The following is a 19510-nucleotide window of genomic DNA, read 5'->3' on the forward strand; positions in this document are numbered from 1 at the left end:
TCAGGATCTGGCCTTCTAAAGAGCAGTCAGGGTTGATCTCCTCTAGGACTGACTGGTTTGATCACCTTGCAGTCCAAGGGGCTCGCAGGAGTCTCCTCCAGCACCACAATTCAAAGGCCTCAATTCTTTGATGCTCAGCCTTCCTTATGGTCCAACTTTCACAGCCATACATTGCAACTGGGAAAACCATAGCCTTGACCAGAACTTTTTTTGTCATAGAACAGTGACCACCCCATCATGGTTATCAGGGCTGTTAAGCTCTTTCCTGTATAGTTCTTCTGTGTAATCTTGCCACCTCTTCTTAATCTCGTCTGCCTCTGTTAGGTCCCTGCCGTTCTGGTCCTTTATCATGCCCATCTTTGCATGAAATATTCCCTTCATATCTCCAATTTTCTTGAAGAGATCTCTTGGCTGCAGTGCACATAGTCAATCTGATTTCTGTGTGGACTGCCTGGTGATGTCCATGTGTAGAGTCATCTTTTGGGTTGTTGGAAAAGAGTATTTGCTATGACCATCATATTCTCTTGACAAAATTCTACCAGCCTATGCCCTGCTTCGTTTTGTACTCCAAGGCCAAACTTGCCTGTTATTCCGGTTATCTTTTGGCTTCCTACTTTAGCATTCCAATCCCTCATGATGATCAGGACATCATTTTTGGTGTTAATTCTGGAAGGTGTTGTAGGCCTTCATAGAACCAGTCAACTTCAGCCTCTTCAGCACCAGTGGTTGGGGCATAGACTTGGACTACTGTGATGTTGAATGGTTTGCCTCGGATTCGAACTGAGATCATTCTGTCATTTTGGAGATTGTATCCCAGTACTGCTTTTCCTACCCTTTTATTGACTATGAAGGGTACTCCATTTCTTCTGAGGGATTCTTGCCCACAGTAGTATGCCTGATGGTCATCTGAATAAAATTCACCCATTCCTGTCCATTTTAGTTCACTGATTCCTAAGATGTCGATATTCAGTCTTGAAAGATTAATGAGCTGAATTATGGACTTCTGCAGAATGCTATGCAATTGTTAGATTGGTTGATAGACACTCATGCCAAAACTGATTTTCAAAAAGTAGAAATAGAAAGGGGAGGTATCCTACTATTTTCTTTGCTTCCATCAAATTCTATTCCAAAACTCACCTTCTCCATGAGCACCTATGGCTCAGCTCACCCATTTCAATACCCTACTGCAATTAAGTCTGTAGCCAAGCCTAAGTAAAGTAACTAAGAATATATATTATTTCCTTGTTCATCCAGGAGCTTGCTTGTTTGCTTTTTGGTCTCATGTAAAATCTGAATTGGATATGTCCACATGTGAGAATGTGAGTTACACCATATTCCTATAAGCAAATACAGGTGTTCAAAGCCCATGTGCAGCAGTTGGGAGGAAGGTACTGCACCTGTTTTCCTCCGAAATTATTCTCTGCACCTGAGACATTTTGAGTCCCCAAAATGTAGGTGAAGGAAATGGGTAAGAAGAGGGGGAGGCAAGGTGGGGGAAGAATACAGGGTCCTTCCCCAACCTAAAGTTCAAATCATCCCCACTTCCTGTTTTATAATAATTTGGCATGGCCCACACCTGACACACACATGTGCAGAAGTCATGGCTAGTTAGCCTGTGAGTTTGCAGAGCCAGAACAAAAAAGAAAAGAGTGTACTTGCACTGATTTGTGTGCTGTTGCTTTAATTTGCACCATACCCAGTTAAGAGAAATGTGTGCCAAGTCATATTGAGATCTCCATTTCATTGGTTCAGACTGGAAGTAAATTGAATTAAATTATATACAGGGTGGAGGAAGATCAGAGTATGCCTATACACTCCGTAGAAAAATGATGGCTTCAAGTAAGAATAATTTCCCCATGGTATCATAACCAAGTACCGAGCTTCTCAAAACCATCACTCCCTTGAGTGCTTTCAGCATCTGGACGAACATCTTTTGCAAACACTGGAGTCAGCTAAAGACTGGAAATGAAAATATTATTGTCCATTATATTTCTTTGGGGAACAGCAAAACACAACCCCAGGAATCATTAAGGGAAAGGCAGAAGGCCAACTTTTCTCAATTTCAGTTTCAGCATTTCATTTCTGAAAATGAAGCATTTTCTTATTTTTGATCCCTCTTAGGATAATGCAAAATAATGTCTTCAGCAGATTGTTACAATGTAGCCATCTGCTCCTCCGGCCTATAGAACTGTGCCAATTGTTTTTGATGGGCATCAAAATGCTGAGCCACAGACCTGTCAAGTGGAATGAACTGCATTGATTTAGTTTTGTTAAAATTCATACAAAAAAGCAAGAGAACAGGTGTGTAGGCACTGTCCCTTTGATAGATCTTACCCGTGTGGGACATTGATGAATGCTACCAAGAATGCCAGATGTAAGTATCCCATGCCCTGTGCCAAGCCCCTTTCCTGACCAGGACACCTAGCAGCATCCACGGAATTTAGACCATAGAAGCATACCCTTTGGAAGGGGCCAAGAAGGCCATCAGGTCCAACCCCTGCTCGGTGCAGGGCTCGTCTCCCATCCAGGCTCTAATCAGGCTTGACCCTGCATAGCTTTCCAGGTTAGACAGAATCAGGCACTTCAGGCTACTTAGAGCATCTTTCCTCACTAGTCCCAAGAGAATGTCCCTTCTGCCGTGCTGAACTTTGGGACCTGTTATGAGGACTGGGGAGGCAGTCCCCATTTCCTTTCCAAACAATGGTTACATGACCCAAGGAGATAGGTCCAATGCAAGGTACCATCAGTTGTTGTTGTTGTTAGTCAAAGTCATGTCCGACCCATTGCGACCCCATGGACAACATTCCTCCAGGCCTTCCTGTCCTCCGCCATCACCCGGAGTCCACTTAAGCTCACACCAACCGCTTCAGTGACTCCATCTAGCCACCTCATTCTCTGCCGCCCCCTTCTTCTTTTGCTATCTATTGTTCCCAGCATCAGGCTCTTCTCCAGGGAGTCCTTCCTTCTCATTAGGAGGCCAAAGTATTTGAGTTTCATCTTCAGTATCTGGCCTTCTAAAGAGCAGTCAGGGTTGATCTCCCCTAGGACTGACCAGTTTGATCGCCTTGCGGTCCAAGGGACTTGCAGGAGTCTCCTCCAGCACCACAATTCAAAGGCCTCAATTCTTTGGCACTCAGCCTTCCTTATGGTCCAACTTTCACAGCCATACATTGCAACTGGGAAAACCATAGCCTTGACTATACACACTTTTGTTGGCAGGGTGATGTCTCTGCTTTTTAGTATGCTGTCTAGATTTACCATAGCTTTCCTCCCCAGGAGCAAGCGTCTTTTAATTTCTTGGCTGCAGTCCCCGTCTGCAGTGATCTTGGAGCCCAGGAAAATAAAATCTGTCACTACCTCCATTTCTTCCCCAACTATTTGCCAGGAAGTGAGAGGACCGGATGCCATGATCTTAGTTTTCTTAATGTTGAGTTTCAAGGCAACTTTTGCACTCTGCTCCTTCACCCGCATCAAGAGGCTCTTTACTTCCTCTTCACTTTCTGTCGTTAGAGTGGTATCATCTGCATATCTGAGGTTGTTGATATTTCTCCCATCAGTAGTTCCAGGCTAATTAGCAGGCATACAATGTTCTCCTGCTTCCAACATAGGGGAATAACAAAAAGTTGAATGAGCACCTGTAGATGGTCCACTCTTGCCTCCTGATCATGGAAGTGGCAATGTAACTGCTCAGTGAGTCCCTGGCTCTCTTTCCCTTTCCGTCTCTCTCCACTCACCTTTTCCTGTTCTCCCCATTGCACTAAAGTGCCAAAGTCAAGCCATCCTCTCCTCTTAGCTTTTCACACATTGTGAATGTTTGTATCAGGAGGTGGCAAAGAGCAGCAAGGTGTGCATCCATGTGGGCTTATTTTTCTGAGGGATGCAAGTTCTTGTTTCCTACTTTCCCTTTTTTCTCAGCAATGGAAAAAGAGATAAATCACTGACACTTTTTGTTGCTTCTTAGGATCCTTTCACATTGGCTGCATTCCCACTATTGTTTAGTGTTGCAAAGGCAAGCCTGTGGCAGAAGGACGACTGAGAGATATCCCAATACCACCTTGTCAGGGGCACAGTCCTAACCCAAATTTGCCCCAATTCCAATAGTCTGCCCCTCAGATTTTAGCACTAAGCTTATCTCCAAGATGTCAAATCAGTAAGGTAAAAAGTAAGATTAAGTATGTGACTACTGGAGGAGGCCATTTCGGTGGTCATGCCCAAACCATATAATTCTGTCCTTAAACATTTGTTACCTACATTATCTCTGGGGCATCAGGCAAAATCCGTCCTGTTCTTTCAAGCACCTAAAGCTATCTGAGTTGGCCTTGGAAAGCTATCTCCTCTCCTAACTTGTGATTAGACAAAAACAAAAACAAAACCTGGTCTAGGGTTATTCATCTTATTGACTTTTGTGCTGCTGGCTACTGTCTTGATGATTTTTCACTGTATTATGTTCTTTATATAGTTTATTATGCTTTTCCTCTGTGTGTCAGCTCGAAACATCTGTAAATAAGGTAGGTGAGAAATTCTGTTAAATATTAATGAACAGGTGTTTGAAAAAAATGTACCATGCAGCTAAGCATCGAAAAACTGAGATAGTTTGCCCTTATCTGTTGAATGAATGCTTGGGACTAACCTGGTTTTCTTTCTGTGAAACAACGCCCAGTGATCTGGTAAGCCAGACAAAATCTAGCTCTCCTGTAGCATGATCCTATGCATACCTGTTCAAATTTAAGTTGCATGGGGTATTTTGGTGAGAGTTACTCCTAGGTATATTGCATAGATTTGCAGTTTGTTAAATTGTCTTGGTTTACCTGGCCTTCCTGAATTGACTCTGTAGTGCAACTCTGTAGCACTAAAATTCATTACCTTGCCAGCTTCTGTGATAATTACAACTAAGCTCAGACATTCCTGGGGGGCCCTGGACCTTCCAAAAAGTACTGTCTCTAAACCAGGAATTCTTCCAGGTGGAGGGCTCCTAGTGCTTCCAATTAAAAGGGATCACACACCTACTCCATCTTTTCCCCTTAGCCAGTGCCGTACTGGTAAATTTTGAAGCACAGACACTCATCATAATTCCCATAAGGCACAACCACAGGGGCAGTCCAAAATTTCAGATGGCTGGGTTGATGTGCATCCACAAACCAGTTCTAGAAGTCTTCACCATCACCACCTGAGCTGGTCTCCTGTTAGGATTAATGTCAGGTCAAGAGCAAACCACCTAAAACATTTTGCAATAAAACAAGGAAGATGATGATGATAGATAGATAGAGAGATAGATAGATATGGAAAAAATTCATTACCTGGCCAGCTTCTGTGATAATTACAACTAAGCTCAGACAGAACAAGGAATTAGTGCAGGGGGCAGATGTTACCATCCCTGCTAATAAAAGAACACTGGTGCTATATCTCGGTGAGACATGGTTCTGCTACCCCACTGTCTTCAATGGTTTGCTTTGTTTTTAAAAAGGAAGATATGCTGAGAAAACAGGGAAAGGTTACGAACTGAACATGACATCTGATCCCCCATAAAATTCCATGACTGAGGCAGGGTAATTTCAGGTGTCGTTAAACAGCCCAGGACATGACAAATTTGCACTAAAAATTAACAGCCCGAGTCAAACACAAGAAAAATGGAAGCAGACTGTGCCATAGCCTTCACAGGCAAGTTCCAAGGGTGAAGGTGAAAATGCTGGAAGGTTATGCCTTTTACTGCTCTCTATTTATATCCCTGCTTCCTGCCAGATGGAGCTATAACCTTGAGTTACAGGAAGAGAAGTCAGGAAGTCTGTCACAAAGGTGGCTTTGTAGGCTTGTCTTTATATAGGTCACCCATTTCAGATAAACAGCTATCAATGCCTCTTAAGTAATAGACACCAGCCAGCTGGCCTGCAGAACAGGATTAAGTTTGTTGCTGATCTCAGATTCTCAAACTCACACTCTGGTGAAGGCAGCAGACTGTGTCTCCCAAACAGGAGGGGCTTGATCGTAGCAAATCCATCTATCCAGTCAAGCAGCCTTCTTGGCACAATTTAAAAAGTACTCTTCAAAGCGAAAAGTAAGGAGGAACTATACAAAGAAGTGCAAATGCTGAATAGAACTCAGCAGGGTAGCAAATAACAAATAAGGACAGTCAGAAAGAGGTATGGGTACTTGTTTAAATGGCATTCACATTTTACTAAATATCACTGGTTTCAATGGAATATATTTCCAGAAAGTGTGTTTAGGATTAGATTGTTAGTCCGTGAAGCCAAACTTTCCTCTGGATTATCAAGCCCATGAAGTTTCACAAAGGTAAACTTTACTGCGCCTCAAAAGAGCCCTTTTCAACACCGATAAACTATGTGCTTTGTTATTCTTGCCACATGCTGAATGATCAGAATGATTTTTCAGCACAGATATATTATTAAAAAATGTTGCAGGGATTGGGGCATGTGATGCTCTTCCATCAATCAATCGTTTATCTTAGAGAAAAAGAAGAAAGCACTTGATGTTTTCTTGACATGGAACATTTTGGAGCTCATAGGACTGGATGTTTGTACCAAAGTAGCAGAGCAGAGTTCCATTTAGCATGCTCTGGCTGGTGGGGGCAGGCAGGTGACCTTCACCAATTTGAGGGATGTAGGGAGAGGGGGGCAAACTGATGAAGGCCACCTTCATTCCACCAGCTGAAATGTGTCATTTTAGCTGTGGATGGAAGGAGGCTTTCTGTCTGAACCTGAGATGGTTTAAGTCATGCTAACAAGCCATGGCCTATTATTGTAAGGTTTACTGGCTCCATGGAGGCTTGCCTTGACGTTATGGATGATGTAACCCTCTGGAGGGAGCGCCAAATCACGACAGAGCCACTTGGCAAGCATGCCAAAGCAGGCTTGCCACTGTGTCCAGGTGGCTCTAGGAGAATGCCAATCACAGTTGCTGTAAAATACCCAGGTGGCACTTTGGGACACTTGTCAGAGGCTTCTTGAACTGTGATGGCCACCAGTCAAAAGGGATATGCCATGTTCTGCTCCACCTACTCTGTTCCAGGCTGAGCAGAGCACCCCTTTGGTGCTTCCGTGGACACCTGCTGGAAGCACTGGCAGCAGCAGGCCAGGGTCAGCATCCAGCCAAAACAGATGGCAGCTGTGGTGGCACAGGGCAAGCTGCCCTCTGCTTGGCATCCGTTAGAGAAGGCTGAGTAGAACGTGGCTCATCCTCCCACCTTAGAGTGTGTTGTGCAGGTTCTGCTTGATCTCCCCTAGAGAAGACTGTACAAAACACAACTTGGATCCAACAGAGGGGTTGCCCCTCTTTGCCAGGAGCAGGCTGCCATTTTGGGCCAGCAACTCCCTAAGGAAAAACCTCCCATGATTGCCCAGTAAAACAGCCACCCATTCAGCAGCAAATGGGACTCATGAGTTCAGTCTTCTCTGTTCAGCCTTTCCCCTTCCCTGCCCCATTTGATGCTCTCATGATGTTCCCCAGGACACCTGCAGGAAGACTGAGAAGGGAGGCGTAGCTGGAGCCATGATGGGTCCATTCATCTGTCAGACAAATCATGGGCCCTGAGGCAAACAAACCTGTATGGCTTATCCCACAGTGTGACTTGTTGTGTATTGCAAACCAATTGAATGAGTAACAGCTAAGTGAAAGAAGTGAAAAAGAATAAGAATGTTTTAAGGCACAATCCTGTGCCTCTTGAGAAAAGAAAAAGTCCTACATCTCCCATGTAGGCTGGGAATCCTGGGAGTTGTAGGGCTTTTTCTTGTCTTAACATGCATAGGATTGTGTTCTTAATCTCTGTGTTTTAGATTGATCTCTGCAGTCATTTCTGGCACTTAAAAATAATAAAGGAAAAATGTTGTGGATGGCAATCTTAAAATGTATATGATTTCACTGAACAAAGCTGACATGTGAAAACATTTCAGAACCTTCTCAGGTAGGGATACTGAATAAACTGCAATCTTTTGATCCACCATGCACATGAAGAGGCAGCAATTCTTGAACTGTATCCTGTCACTAAATGCCATTATGAAAGCCAGCAGGTATGGAATGAATATGAGCCAGTTTTCATTTAGTTTGGTTTTTGTTTTAAGTTATGCCTTTGGATATCTATTCATATTAACAGAAGCTATGGAATAGTAAACAAACATTATAGCGATTAAGGCAGGATATAGCAGGAGTTTCTATGGCCAGGCACAGTTATTCTGATCTTCTAGGTGCACCTTCCTCCACCTAGTTTCAGCCAGATGTTTTGGACAAGAACTCCTATTGGGTGGGGCCAATGGGAGGGGAAGTCCAAAATGTTCAGAAGGCACCAGCTTGCGGAATGCTGGCCTGGGCAGAATAAGAAGAGGTCCCTTCTCCCCACTGCATGTTGGGGCTACTGTGCCAACCTGGCAACCCCTCCTCCCCCATTCCACTTTGGCCTTCTGGTTGTTGAATTCTGTTAGCTCGTATTTGTGTGAGTCACTTATCACCCGACTAGTTTTTGGCTCAGCCCTCCCAGGCAATACACGTGCCCTTGGCACTTCCTGGATGCTGTTGCTTATGCACCCACATCTCGCACCCACCTCCAATGTTTAAGCAGCTTCCCTATACTACCTGCACAGCTCCTTCATAGAGACAGGAGTTGGCAACTTCAGGATGGATGGTCCTTTTTGCATTCTAGAGATTGCATTCTGCAGTCTGCTGGGTGATCCAAAATAGATTTTAAAAAAATAGCAGAAAATGTCACTAGTAACTGCCAAAAGGGTCGATTCTAGCTTGCAACAAGCTAAATTTGACCTTTTTGACACTCTGTTATGCTACAGAACCCTATTTGTTTTTAATGCAGGTTAAAAAACCAGGATAGGCAATACACTGGATAGGCCAGTGAATTGTCTATCCCAGTCTAGTCTAATTCTCAAACCTGAGTGGAATCAGCTTGATAAAGTGTTAAGGTATGGTGTTACTCAAACCTCATTGGAAAAATGTGATTAGACAGGTTCAAATGTCAGGAGGAACCATTATTTAATATTGCAAGCATGAGTTCCACCCTCATGTGCTCTTCCTCACTTTCTCTCCTTGTTCATGAGGGAGTTTAAGATTTTAAAAGAAGTTTTTAAAAAATTTCTCCATTTTGTCTGAATATTGAAAATATTCTGAATATGTTTCCTAAAACACTGTATTGAGCTGCAGTTTGATCTTGATTTGCTATTTAGAGAACTTCAGTTATTGGGTGTTATGATGTAAGCCACCTATGGCTAGTGGGGCAGCAAATAAATAATAGTAACAATAATCATTATTGTCTGGTTTGTCGAAAATGACTTTAGTTTCACACAAGATCTGACCTCATTTCAGCTGTTAGCACCAAATATTTTATTTTGGATTTTGTTCTGCCAATTTAAGCTAGCTAATTATGTGCCAATGCAGCTTTTACTAGGAAAAAACCTTCCTTTTTAAATGGCTCTGAAACTTCTGTGTATGTGTGTGTTGGCTGGTTCAATTATTTCAAACTCTAATGAATGACCTCCTAGGTTTCTAAAGGAGACTTAAAACTCCATCCAGCTGTTAACAATGTATTATGAATTTCACATTATTCTACCCCCTGCCCAGCTGTTACAATTAAGTGCTTAAAATAAGTAGTGAGTCATTGTGTTAACTATGCAGAAAGAAAGAAAAAGTATGTAGGGATTTTATTTGCTGTTTGCAAAAGAATGAACTTAAAAATTTTTTGTGTTAACATTCCTTTGCCTTTCCACACTTTAAAAAACTGCATCTTGTGGTTGCCTAGATCCCCTGGCCTTGAACATTTTCTTCTGCTTTAGCTACTGAAGTATACAGAATCTATCCATCTGAAGCCAGTAACTAATGCCCACAAGTTTCCTAAAGTGTGATCATGGGGCAGGTTATTTTTTTCTTTTTTTACAGGCTACGTATCTTTGGCTTCATGACTTACCCTTTCCCCACTGTGTTTGCCCTTGCCTTGCCACTTTGTTGGCAGTTTAAGCATGGAAAACAGTGAGCAGTTTCCATAAACATCTGAGAAGATTTATTTGGCAAGGCCCTCCATTGTTTTTATAGTCTGTACAGCAACTTGGTTCGCCTAGTGATTTTACAATGTTTGGGGTATAAGCCCCATTAAATTAGTGGGATTTACTATTACATTACCATGCATAGCGCCTACATAGCCTTACTTTACTCCAATTGAAATAAATCAGACTTAAATTAGTCATGTCCAATTGAACTCCTACTTATTTCTTTGGGATTAAGCCATTACTAACTTCATCTGAATTCAACCCATCTGATTTGTTTGGGGATCAGATCTCATAAGTTTTGCTAGCATATACTGGAATTGAAATTCTAATTTATTTTTCCCCCAATTGTGGATCATGTCAAGTTTCCTAATAAATGAATGCTGCCTTGTACATTTCCCTTTTAGCTTCATATTCAGGGTGCAATCCTATATACCCATATGGGGGAATGAGCCTCACTGAATTGAATGGGTTTTCTTCTGTGTAGAAATACATAAAATTGCACTGGTAATCTTAATAAATACAGTGAACTACACAAAGATGTGCTGTCAGTGTACAAACACATCCCGATAGCATCTGCCTTGTAGATTTGTCTGCCCTTTCTGGTTGTGTTAGACTTTGTTTTGGTGATAATTCTCATTCCCTTACTTTCTGTCTATTTTTAAACACGTACATTGTATATATATCTCTGCGAAAACAGAGCATGTTCTCTGCAACTGCTATGAACATCCTATGTGAGTCATGAATCATCACCACTTGTCGACTTGTTCACCTGCATCAGACTCATCAATTCAATTAATTTGACAACTTAAATATAAGCTCTTGAAACCCTAAATGCCACTGTATAATTCAGGAGAAGAGAGGCAAGGTTGAACTTTAATATCCATACTTTTTTTTCATTCATTCCTTCCCTGACTTTAACTGACATTGTTTTAGCACAAGCTGGACTTCAGCATCATATTATATTTATCTCACATTAATACCACCTGAGGGCACCATCTGGGTCATAACCAATTTTGGTGTGGGTGGTAGGGAGGGCTAAAGACCTCTCCTAGTTACTAACTTTGCGAGGAAATCAAAAAGAGTACACCTAATGACATCTATTTGGTGGATTTCTATGGACAAAAATTTATAAATACTTGTGCTTTACTTCCGCCAGCCAGATGCCACCACTTATATAACTGTCTTACAGGGAATTCTGACAGGGTCACAAATTGCTTCCCACTTGGCTGTGGTAAAAATTCTGCCTCAGAGGATTTGTGTGTGTTTTACTGCTTCCCTTTCTAAACACCTACATGTTGAAAACTGTGAAATTTCAATATGCCAGCATGAAGAACCCATTTAAATAGAAGATTTTTTCTTGTGGTCACTTTATGAGCTGGAGCTGTAATATTCCTGTCACAAATGGCCCACCCACATTTCTTCCTTGAAAGATGATCCAGCCTTGCTCAGCTTCTCTGCAAAGCACCAGGTGAAGAATGCTCATTTTAGGCACATTTTCGTCTTGTTCTTAAACAGTTTTCTCTATTCAGCAGCACAATGTAGTGCTTTAAAGTATATAAATGCAATAATAGCTTCCTGTTCATGTCCCCCAGCAACTGGTGCAGAGAAACTGGAGGTAATACATTGTCATGACAGCTAACAGCCATTGCACTTCATGTTGTCACATATTTATTATTTCAGTTTATATTCTGCTGCAATAGCCTATATCTGGGCTCTCTGTGCAACATATTTTGGGTCCCCAATTTAAGAGATGCAGTATATGACAGGTGTGGGGAGCCTCTCTCAGCTTGAGGGCCAAATATTATTTTGGAGAAGCTCCCAGAGACTGTTTCAAGGGGCAGGACAAAAATTAACATGTGTGCACACACATGTGCATGCATACAAACAGCATATTTTAACTCTTATTGCCAGCAAGTAATGAAGCCTTAGGAAAGACATTTCACTCTTTCAGAATGCTAGGAGATTGCAGTAAAGCTGGGAAAGTATCAAATGATCGGGGAAAAGAGGCCTGGCTTTGCCCTAAACCTGCAATTCTGCATCCTTCCTTGGCCCGGATTCTCACAGACAGCAGGTGAGGTGGTGCAATGTCTGTGTCTAGACAACAGGATCAGGATGGATGGGATCCTCCTCCTAACACAGACCTCTGCTCATAGTAAACTGGAACATGAGAGAGAAAGCTAGACTGAGCTGTTTTCCTTGACAATTAGTGTTGTGTGTGTAAGGAAATGTTTCAAAGGGAGAAAATTTTTTGCCACGTGAACTTCTGCTGGCATAACTAGAGCATAGCAGCACAGTTCCCTCTAGAATGGACTCCACTCCCCGTCATTTGCAGGCAGCATGGCTAATGGCTGGGGATGATGGGAGCTGTAGTCAGATATATGGGGGTGGGGCAAAGAACATGCTCTTCCAATGCTTGTTCTCATCTGAATAATCCATGGTTATGGATCATTACCTGAGATCATGGCATCTCAACTGCCATCTATCTCCTCTTTGGTGCAGGAATAGCTTTCAGATAGTCATGCTTTAATGAACCAGCTGGAAAGGGAACTTCACTGCTCTGAAGTTTGCCTAGATATAGAGCAGTGTACAAATGCTGTTAATAAAAGTAACTAAATAAAAGCTTTGCTTGTTGCTTTGATGGATTCTCGGAGATGTTTTTGGAGAACATTCAGTCGGGGAGATGAGGATAGAGGACAAAGCAAATATATTACAACTAAATTGAAATCTGTTTCCCGATTTGAAAGGATGTACCAGAATGAACTACTGATTTTGGTGCTGGGTGCAGTGATGCACATTTCCTGTAAAAATGAATTTACAATGCAGACAAGACAAATCTGAATGTGGTGATTTTTTCATCAGCAAATTTTCTGATGCAATAAAGCAGCTTTCCCTAACTTGCCTGCATCCAAATGTTTTGGACTCTAATTCTCATTAGCTCCAGCATGCATTACAGTTCAAAGCATCTGGTAGACAACAGGTTGGAAAAGGCAGCTTGAGGGCGAGGACACCTAGCATATTTACTTGTATCTAGTGAAGAAAGCACAAACGAAACAAACGCCCAGTTTCATCTGTGACATATAACCATATGATCTATTTCTCATGTATTTGCTAAGGATAATAATCTGAAAAAAATTAATTACAACTTTGAAACGTCCAAGCTTGCCTAATATTGCCTTTGAAATGGGCATCCATTTATTAGAAATACTCTTATGAAATGGAAATGTTCACTTGTAAAATAAAGCATTGGAAAGACTTTTGGGGAAACTTTTCCATATCGCATTGCAGGGAGAGCAGCTCCCATTTTTTACTGACAGCTCACACCAACTCAGTTTTAGCAGACAAAGAGACCACTCAGGCCATCTTAGCTGGACCTTCCCAACTCCACCATATCCTTCAGTAGCAACATGGCTAGAAGGGCAGCCTGGCCAATATCTTTTTTGGTCCTTTTTTACTCAAACTGTCTATCTAACTCCAACCATGTTAGGGCCTCCCTTTAACTAATTGACTGCTGCCCCCTTCCCTCATGTACCTGTTTGATCCTAGTTATGGGAAACAGAAATGGAGCAGGGGATATAAAAGTAAATAAGAGTTTATTGAAAATTCCTTTTTCAAATTAATGAATTGACAGCAAAACAGATCCAGAACAGAAAAAGATCATCCTCATCTTTCCCTATCCAAAGTATCTCTGCTCTCTTCTGCTAATAGCCCCCTCTCTCAGTTGATACACCCTTCTTGGAAGATTCTCTATTTTGCAAGCCCTAGAGGGTTATAGCTATAGAGGATTTCTCCACTTTTATTTTTGGCAACAGGCACTAAAAAATAAACCGGATGAGAACCCAGGCTTAATTCGGCCATTTCAGTGCAATTAAGCAGGCGTAAGAGATGGTTTCTTTTGGGACAATAATGGCTCCTTGTCTTTTTTTCCATAATGGAACATAGTCAAAATGAACAATTTGTGATGCACCCTGTAGGCACATTGGAGGCAAGGCTTATGATGCCCAGTGGGAGGAATTATACTTAGTGGGGATCAGCTTGTGTTTTCTTTCTCCCATTCTTTCAGCAGTATTCATCAGCAAAAGATTTCCACATGCTTGTTCTTTGTTGTGTTAGCCATGAACGAGGCTTCAAGTTACTGCCTCTGCATAGAGTGACTGCCATGAGCAAAGCTCCTGAGTAATTGAGCTGGAACACACTGCAAGGTGCAATTGTATGCTAAATTGCCCCCACACTCTCACTGGACTTTGCTGTTTTCTCACCGTTGATCATCATTGTCACTGTGTCTTTGCTCCCATAGTTACACAATATTTTCATGGGTGACTCAACACTGAATTATGGATAATTGATAGGCAAAAACATTTTTACCTCCCAAAGATCCCCTCACCAAATCACATTAATTCAATGCTCTAACTTATGCCTCTGGCCATGTGCAATATCTATTCTACAGAATGTGGCTCTTAGACAATAAATGACTCAAGGGTGACTTATTTAAGCAAAATGTGTCAAGTAGTAAATTTGTAGTAGCATACTATTTGCAGCAAATAAACCAAGTGGCTGGAAGGTATTTGGACTAATTATTCTGAAGAAACTGAGGGAGTGCTCCTCTTATGCTCATTTTTGTAGATGCCAAAGTGTGTTGGCAGAAAAAAAGGAAACATGGATACAGATAAAAGAAATTAATATATTGGATTACATTATTTAAAAAATATAACTCAGAAAACCAAGCTCAGGAGGATGGAACTGAAAATACAGTGATGAGGAAAGAGGCATTTTGAAGTTTCTCTTGGAAGTACTTCCATAACCTTGATTTCATTCCCAGAGTTTCAAGCCAATGCCATATATTGTGACAGGGAGAGAGCCAATCAAGTGTCATAATTGGTATCTTTTGGCACCTTATTTTGATCTGACCTATTTTTCTATTATAAACATAGCTGAATGTCCAGCCATATGTTTTTATAAGAACATAGGAATGCATCCTATACAAGTAGCTCTGCTATACATACATGCACAGACTGGGTTGGCTTGACATGCTAAACCACATGGTTCCAAAGTCACGATGGCTTAGTCTATTGTCCGAATCTGATGGCTTTGGTGTCACTACAGAATCACGCCAAGAGAGCACGGCTCGTTTTAGGGTTTATCGAACCTTCTATGGCTAGCATATGATCAGTAAACTACAGTCAAGCAACAAAGCTGCATTGCTGCTTGGCCAGAGCGACTGAAAGCCCTGCCACTATGGTCAGGCAGCTCCAGGGAAGCACCAGTGATAGCCGCCGGAGCAGCACTAGGCAGCTGAGGAGGGGCATGTGGCACTACCTGAAACACCTCCCTGTGCTACCCCAGGTGAGGGTGCGGATTGCAGGCAGGAGAGGGCACAGTTGGCTGGGTCTTCTTCAGGCAGCATATTTGTTTTCCTCTTACTCAGCACGTCTACTTCGTAGTGGTGGCTGTGCCTTGCAAGGTGCGGGGTGGGGATGAGTCCCCCTACATTGGGCTTCCTTGGAAGGAAGTCCAGCAGAAGGCGGCTCATCCACACTGCTGCTTGGAAGCCTCTGAGAGCTGCTCAAAGGTGCCACCTGGACCCAAACCCAGCAACAACTAAAATAAGACCGAAACCCCAGGAGACTGGCCTATTAAAAGAAAGAAATCATAGAAATTCTGCAAATAGTTTCAGTGATTAATCAAGCAGTTAAATTCCCTACATTAGCCTCCCCTAAACTAGTGCCCTTCAGGTGCACTGGCCATGCTTTCTTGAGATGATGGGAATCATCTGTCCAACAGATTGAGGAGCACCAGAACTGAAAAGGCTGACCTGTGTATTTCAATCTGGAGCCTTCCTGAAACAGTGTAAGAACTGGAGGAAAAAAATCTTCCTTCTAAAATTTTGTAACAAACAGGGGACCACCTTGTAGCAAGCTTTGCAGGGTCTTCTTCACTCAAACTCACAGGGTGCCTTTTTAAAAAGCATTGCCATGCCATGAGTCTTTTCTCAATATTATTCACAAAATAATACAAAACATGGGAGGGATTCCTCTATTCACTTCCCATACTGAATTGTTATATTTACTTTTTAACTTACTCATTAAAATGCAGAAAGTAGAGGAATATAAACATCCCAGTGAGAGCAAAATAGCTTCCTCCTTCAGACACTTACATGTAACTTGACAGGAGTGCTACATGGAGCAACCCACCTACACTCATTGTTCAGAGATAATTTTATTCATTTGAAACAGCCATAAGCCCTCGGATTAATGCCAGCTGTTTCTGAGCAAGCCTGTCCTGCTCTTTTACATCCCATGAGCTACACTGAAGTAGTCATGCTGTCTCCCCAACCCAACCAGCCCTCACCGTTCTGAGACACGTGCCCAGACTGCTGTTCCATGTTCAGCTGGGGATGACGGAATGACAATATTACACAGTCACAGCAAACAGCTCCTCATTATGGCAAAGTAGGTGTGAGTAAGCTCTTAATGAGCCTTCCCTAATCTGTGCCAGACTGCAATGGCCCCCCTTCCCAGCCAGCACCCCAAGCCTGAGCAAGGCTGCTCTTGACCATCCCCTCCCAACCCCAGTTTATGTGTGGCCTTTGGAAGTCATGAAGCAGACCTGCACGTCGCATCCACATCACCATAGGCTAAAATCGCAAGGGCTAGGGTTGGTTCATAATTGTATAAAAGAGGGAATTTGTAGGTGCAGCTTTTTGTGTGAGAAAAGCTGCTGGGACCCCATCTTTTACACATTTATTACATCTGCAGCCGCCTTGCATCTGACTATCCTAAGCATTGCCTCCAATCAAAAGGCAGCCTTTACACAGAATCAAACCTGAGCAGCTATACTTTTTGCTCCTGCCACTCTCTTCAGGTGAAACCTGCGGTGACCATGGGCTCTCATGAACAGGGGTGGGAAGTTGGTTGAAAGGGGATCCACAGCCCTCCACTCCTGAACTGGGGAAAGGAAGAGAGTTCATCTCCCACATAATTATGTCTGTACCACATCCTCTTCTCTTTAATGAACTGTTGAATTTTTCTGGAGAGCTACCTTTTTGTTTTGCTAGAGACACAGTGCAGTAGCTCCCCATTTCCCAGTCTCTTTTCTTCCAAACAACTTGTAGCACAAAGGTATTGCAATTCTCTGCCAGGATACAGACTGCTGAACACTGCCAGCTGAGGGGAACTGTAGGCCTTTCTTCTCTCTACCTGAGATAGTAAGAAAGATAGGCTAAGTTGCTGTTGCTTTTAGAAAGGCTGAAATCTTTCCCCTACTGATCTAAGAGGATTCTTTGTAGGGACGATTGGAATTGTGCCCTTAAGGTAAAACACTGTAGATGTAATACGATTTCGCATTCCAAAACCCACCCATGGAACATCCACAGTACAAAAAGACCTTCGCACATTTGGACAGGGGCTCAGGAAAAAAATGTAATTGAAACTTAGTGTCAATTATGTTTCAAGAGCCCATAACTCAAAAATATCCCCATGGCTTTATAGGAACATTAGATACTGCCCTTCAGTTTAACTACCAAGCTGTGGTGCCCAGAGTGGTGCTTTTCATCAGAGTGGATAGCTTCAGAAACAGCTGTGAATGTTTTCTTGTCTTTAGGGCTTAGTCCTTTTTGGTTCTGGTGTAATTAATTGTCACTTCTGATTTAAACTTTAAGAAAATGTGCCAATAAATATTTATATCATGCATGCCATCTGCTCCCCTTTGTACAATGTCCTAATAAGTATATAGAAATGGTTCCCTGCTAATTAACATCATTCCGGTCACACTGAACTCTGGACTTGTGATAGCAGCAAGTCATGCTGAAGCATAAGCGAGATGGTGCTGAAGCCTCAATGGGGTTCCATTTCTAGGGCTCTCATAGTTTCCAGGTGCATTGCAAAGGCAATAGCTACAGATCTGCATCATGACACATATCAACCACCTGGTCCAATGAAGCATCTTTTATAGCCCTGCTAATGCTGGGCTAGAAGCCAGTTTTCCTAATGTGTGCAGGTTTCCTTTCTTTCTTTCTTTCTTTCTTTCTTTCTTTCTTTCTTTCTTTCTTTCACATGATGATCAAAACACAGCCTCAAAACACGCTCTGAACAGGCACGGGCAAACAAGCAACAGTAACAACCAAGTGTTCATAAATCTGAGATGTTCCCCCAACCCAAGTACCCTGAATACATCCGTAATGTGCTGTGTTGGTACTGACGATATGTGGACTGCTGGTTCCTAACTTGCCACTTTAGTGGCTGTGGTTGCTGTCCTCTGCCTGGCACGCAGAGCAGAGACATGAAGTGATAATCCACTGAAACTCCCACTGGGATACTGAGAAACTATCCTCTAGAATCGGCCAAAGTTTTTTTACTGGCACAGTTTTAAATTCCTCATCTTATTTTTCTTCCTTGGCAGAATATAATTAAGGTGTTTTAAAGACTGAATGGTAAGCTAAGGATTAGGACTAAAAATACCTCTCACCTAATAATAGCTTAGGTTTGGCTAAAACACAAAGCTGTTCTTAAGGGGAGTCTGAATCATGCTCACAGTTGCAAGATCAAGCAGCAACTAAAGTACAGAACAATGCTTGCAAGCAATATTAGGGGGCAAACTGCCACTCTTCATTATAAGGAACATTGCCTTGCTCATCAAAAGGAGCAAAATCCCTGGCTTATGTGCAGCACATTATCCCAGCAACGCGTTACTGCTGGTGGGTCAGAGCTAGTACAAACATAACATAAAAGCAAACATCTCTTACAAATAAAATAATCTAGGAAAGCAACATTTCAGCTCTGTTCCACATGGGTTTTAACATGTATTTGGAAATGATTTAAACTTCCAAGCCGAACTGCCATTTTATTTCTTACAGTTTCTCTGTACCCAAGGATTGTCTGTCTGTCTCTATGCTGCTAATGTGTGCACTGCTATACTGGTTACACTCTATTTTATACAGAATATATGGGAAACTGTAAAAGGAGAAGCAGTTTTAGAAGAAATGCACAGAAAGGTTCATTCGGCTGGAAGTACCACTACTGATAACCTTCCCTCTCTGGTCTAGGCCTCTCTCTTTAGATCATTTCCACTTGTTACTGCTTCTCTAGCTCTGTGTCCTGCTATCGCTCCCTGTTTTTCCATCTGCAAGCACTTCCATAAGTTTTTGACACAACATGTGTCTCTGTCTCACTAACACACTCTTCACAAACAGTGTGCATCACACTTGTCATTCCTTTCCTTCCATGGCTTTTATTAAGTCCATCCTCTGCCCTGTATTTCCCCACTCCAGTTCTCTCCCCAGATCAGACCCAATATTCTTTCACCTTCTCTCTGACCTAAATCTATGGACTTCCAAGACAGGTCTGCTCCGAAGTTCTGAAGGTGAGATTGTAAGGAACTGTACTAGATTCCCCTGTAGGATGTCTGTATAGAGCAGCTTTCCCCAAGCAGGTGCCCTCCAGATGTGTTAGACTGCAAACTGCATCATCTTCAGTCACAGCCATTGGCTGATGAATGGGGTGATGAGAGTGGTTCATCAACAC

General features: G+C 42.4%; 1 protein-coding gene across 2 annotated transcripts in view; it reads right to left on the minus strand.

Annotated features, from left to right (window-relative positions):
• The window catches only part of LOC123024840 (SPHK1 interactor, AKAP domain containing), a 50642-nt gene that overhangs the window by 23185 nt on the left and 7947 nt on the right, over positions 1-19510 (minus strand). The window lies entirely within an intron of this gene.

This window comes from Varanus komodoensis, unplaced genomic scaffold (assembly GCF_004798865.1).
Source record: "Varanus komodoensis strain SLA01 unplaced genomic scaffold, ASM479886v1 scaffold25, whole genome shotgun sequence".
Classification (NCBI taxonomy): domain Eukaryota; kingdom Metazoa; phylum Chordata; class Lepidosauria; order Squamata; family Varanidae; genus Varanus; species Varanus komodoensis.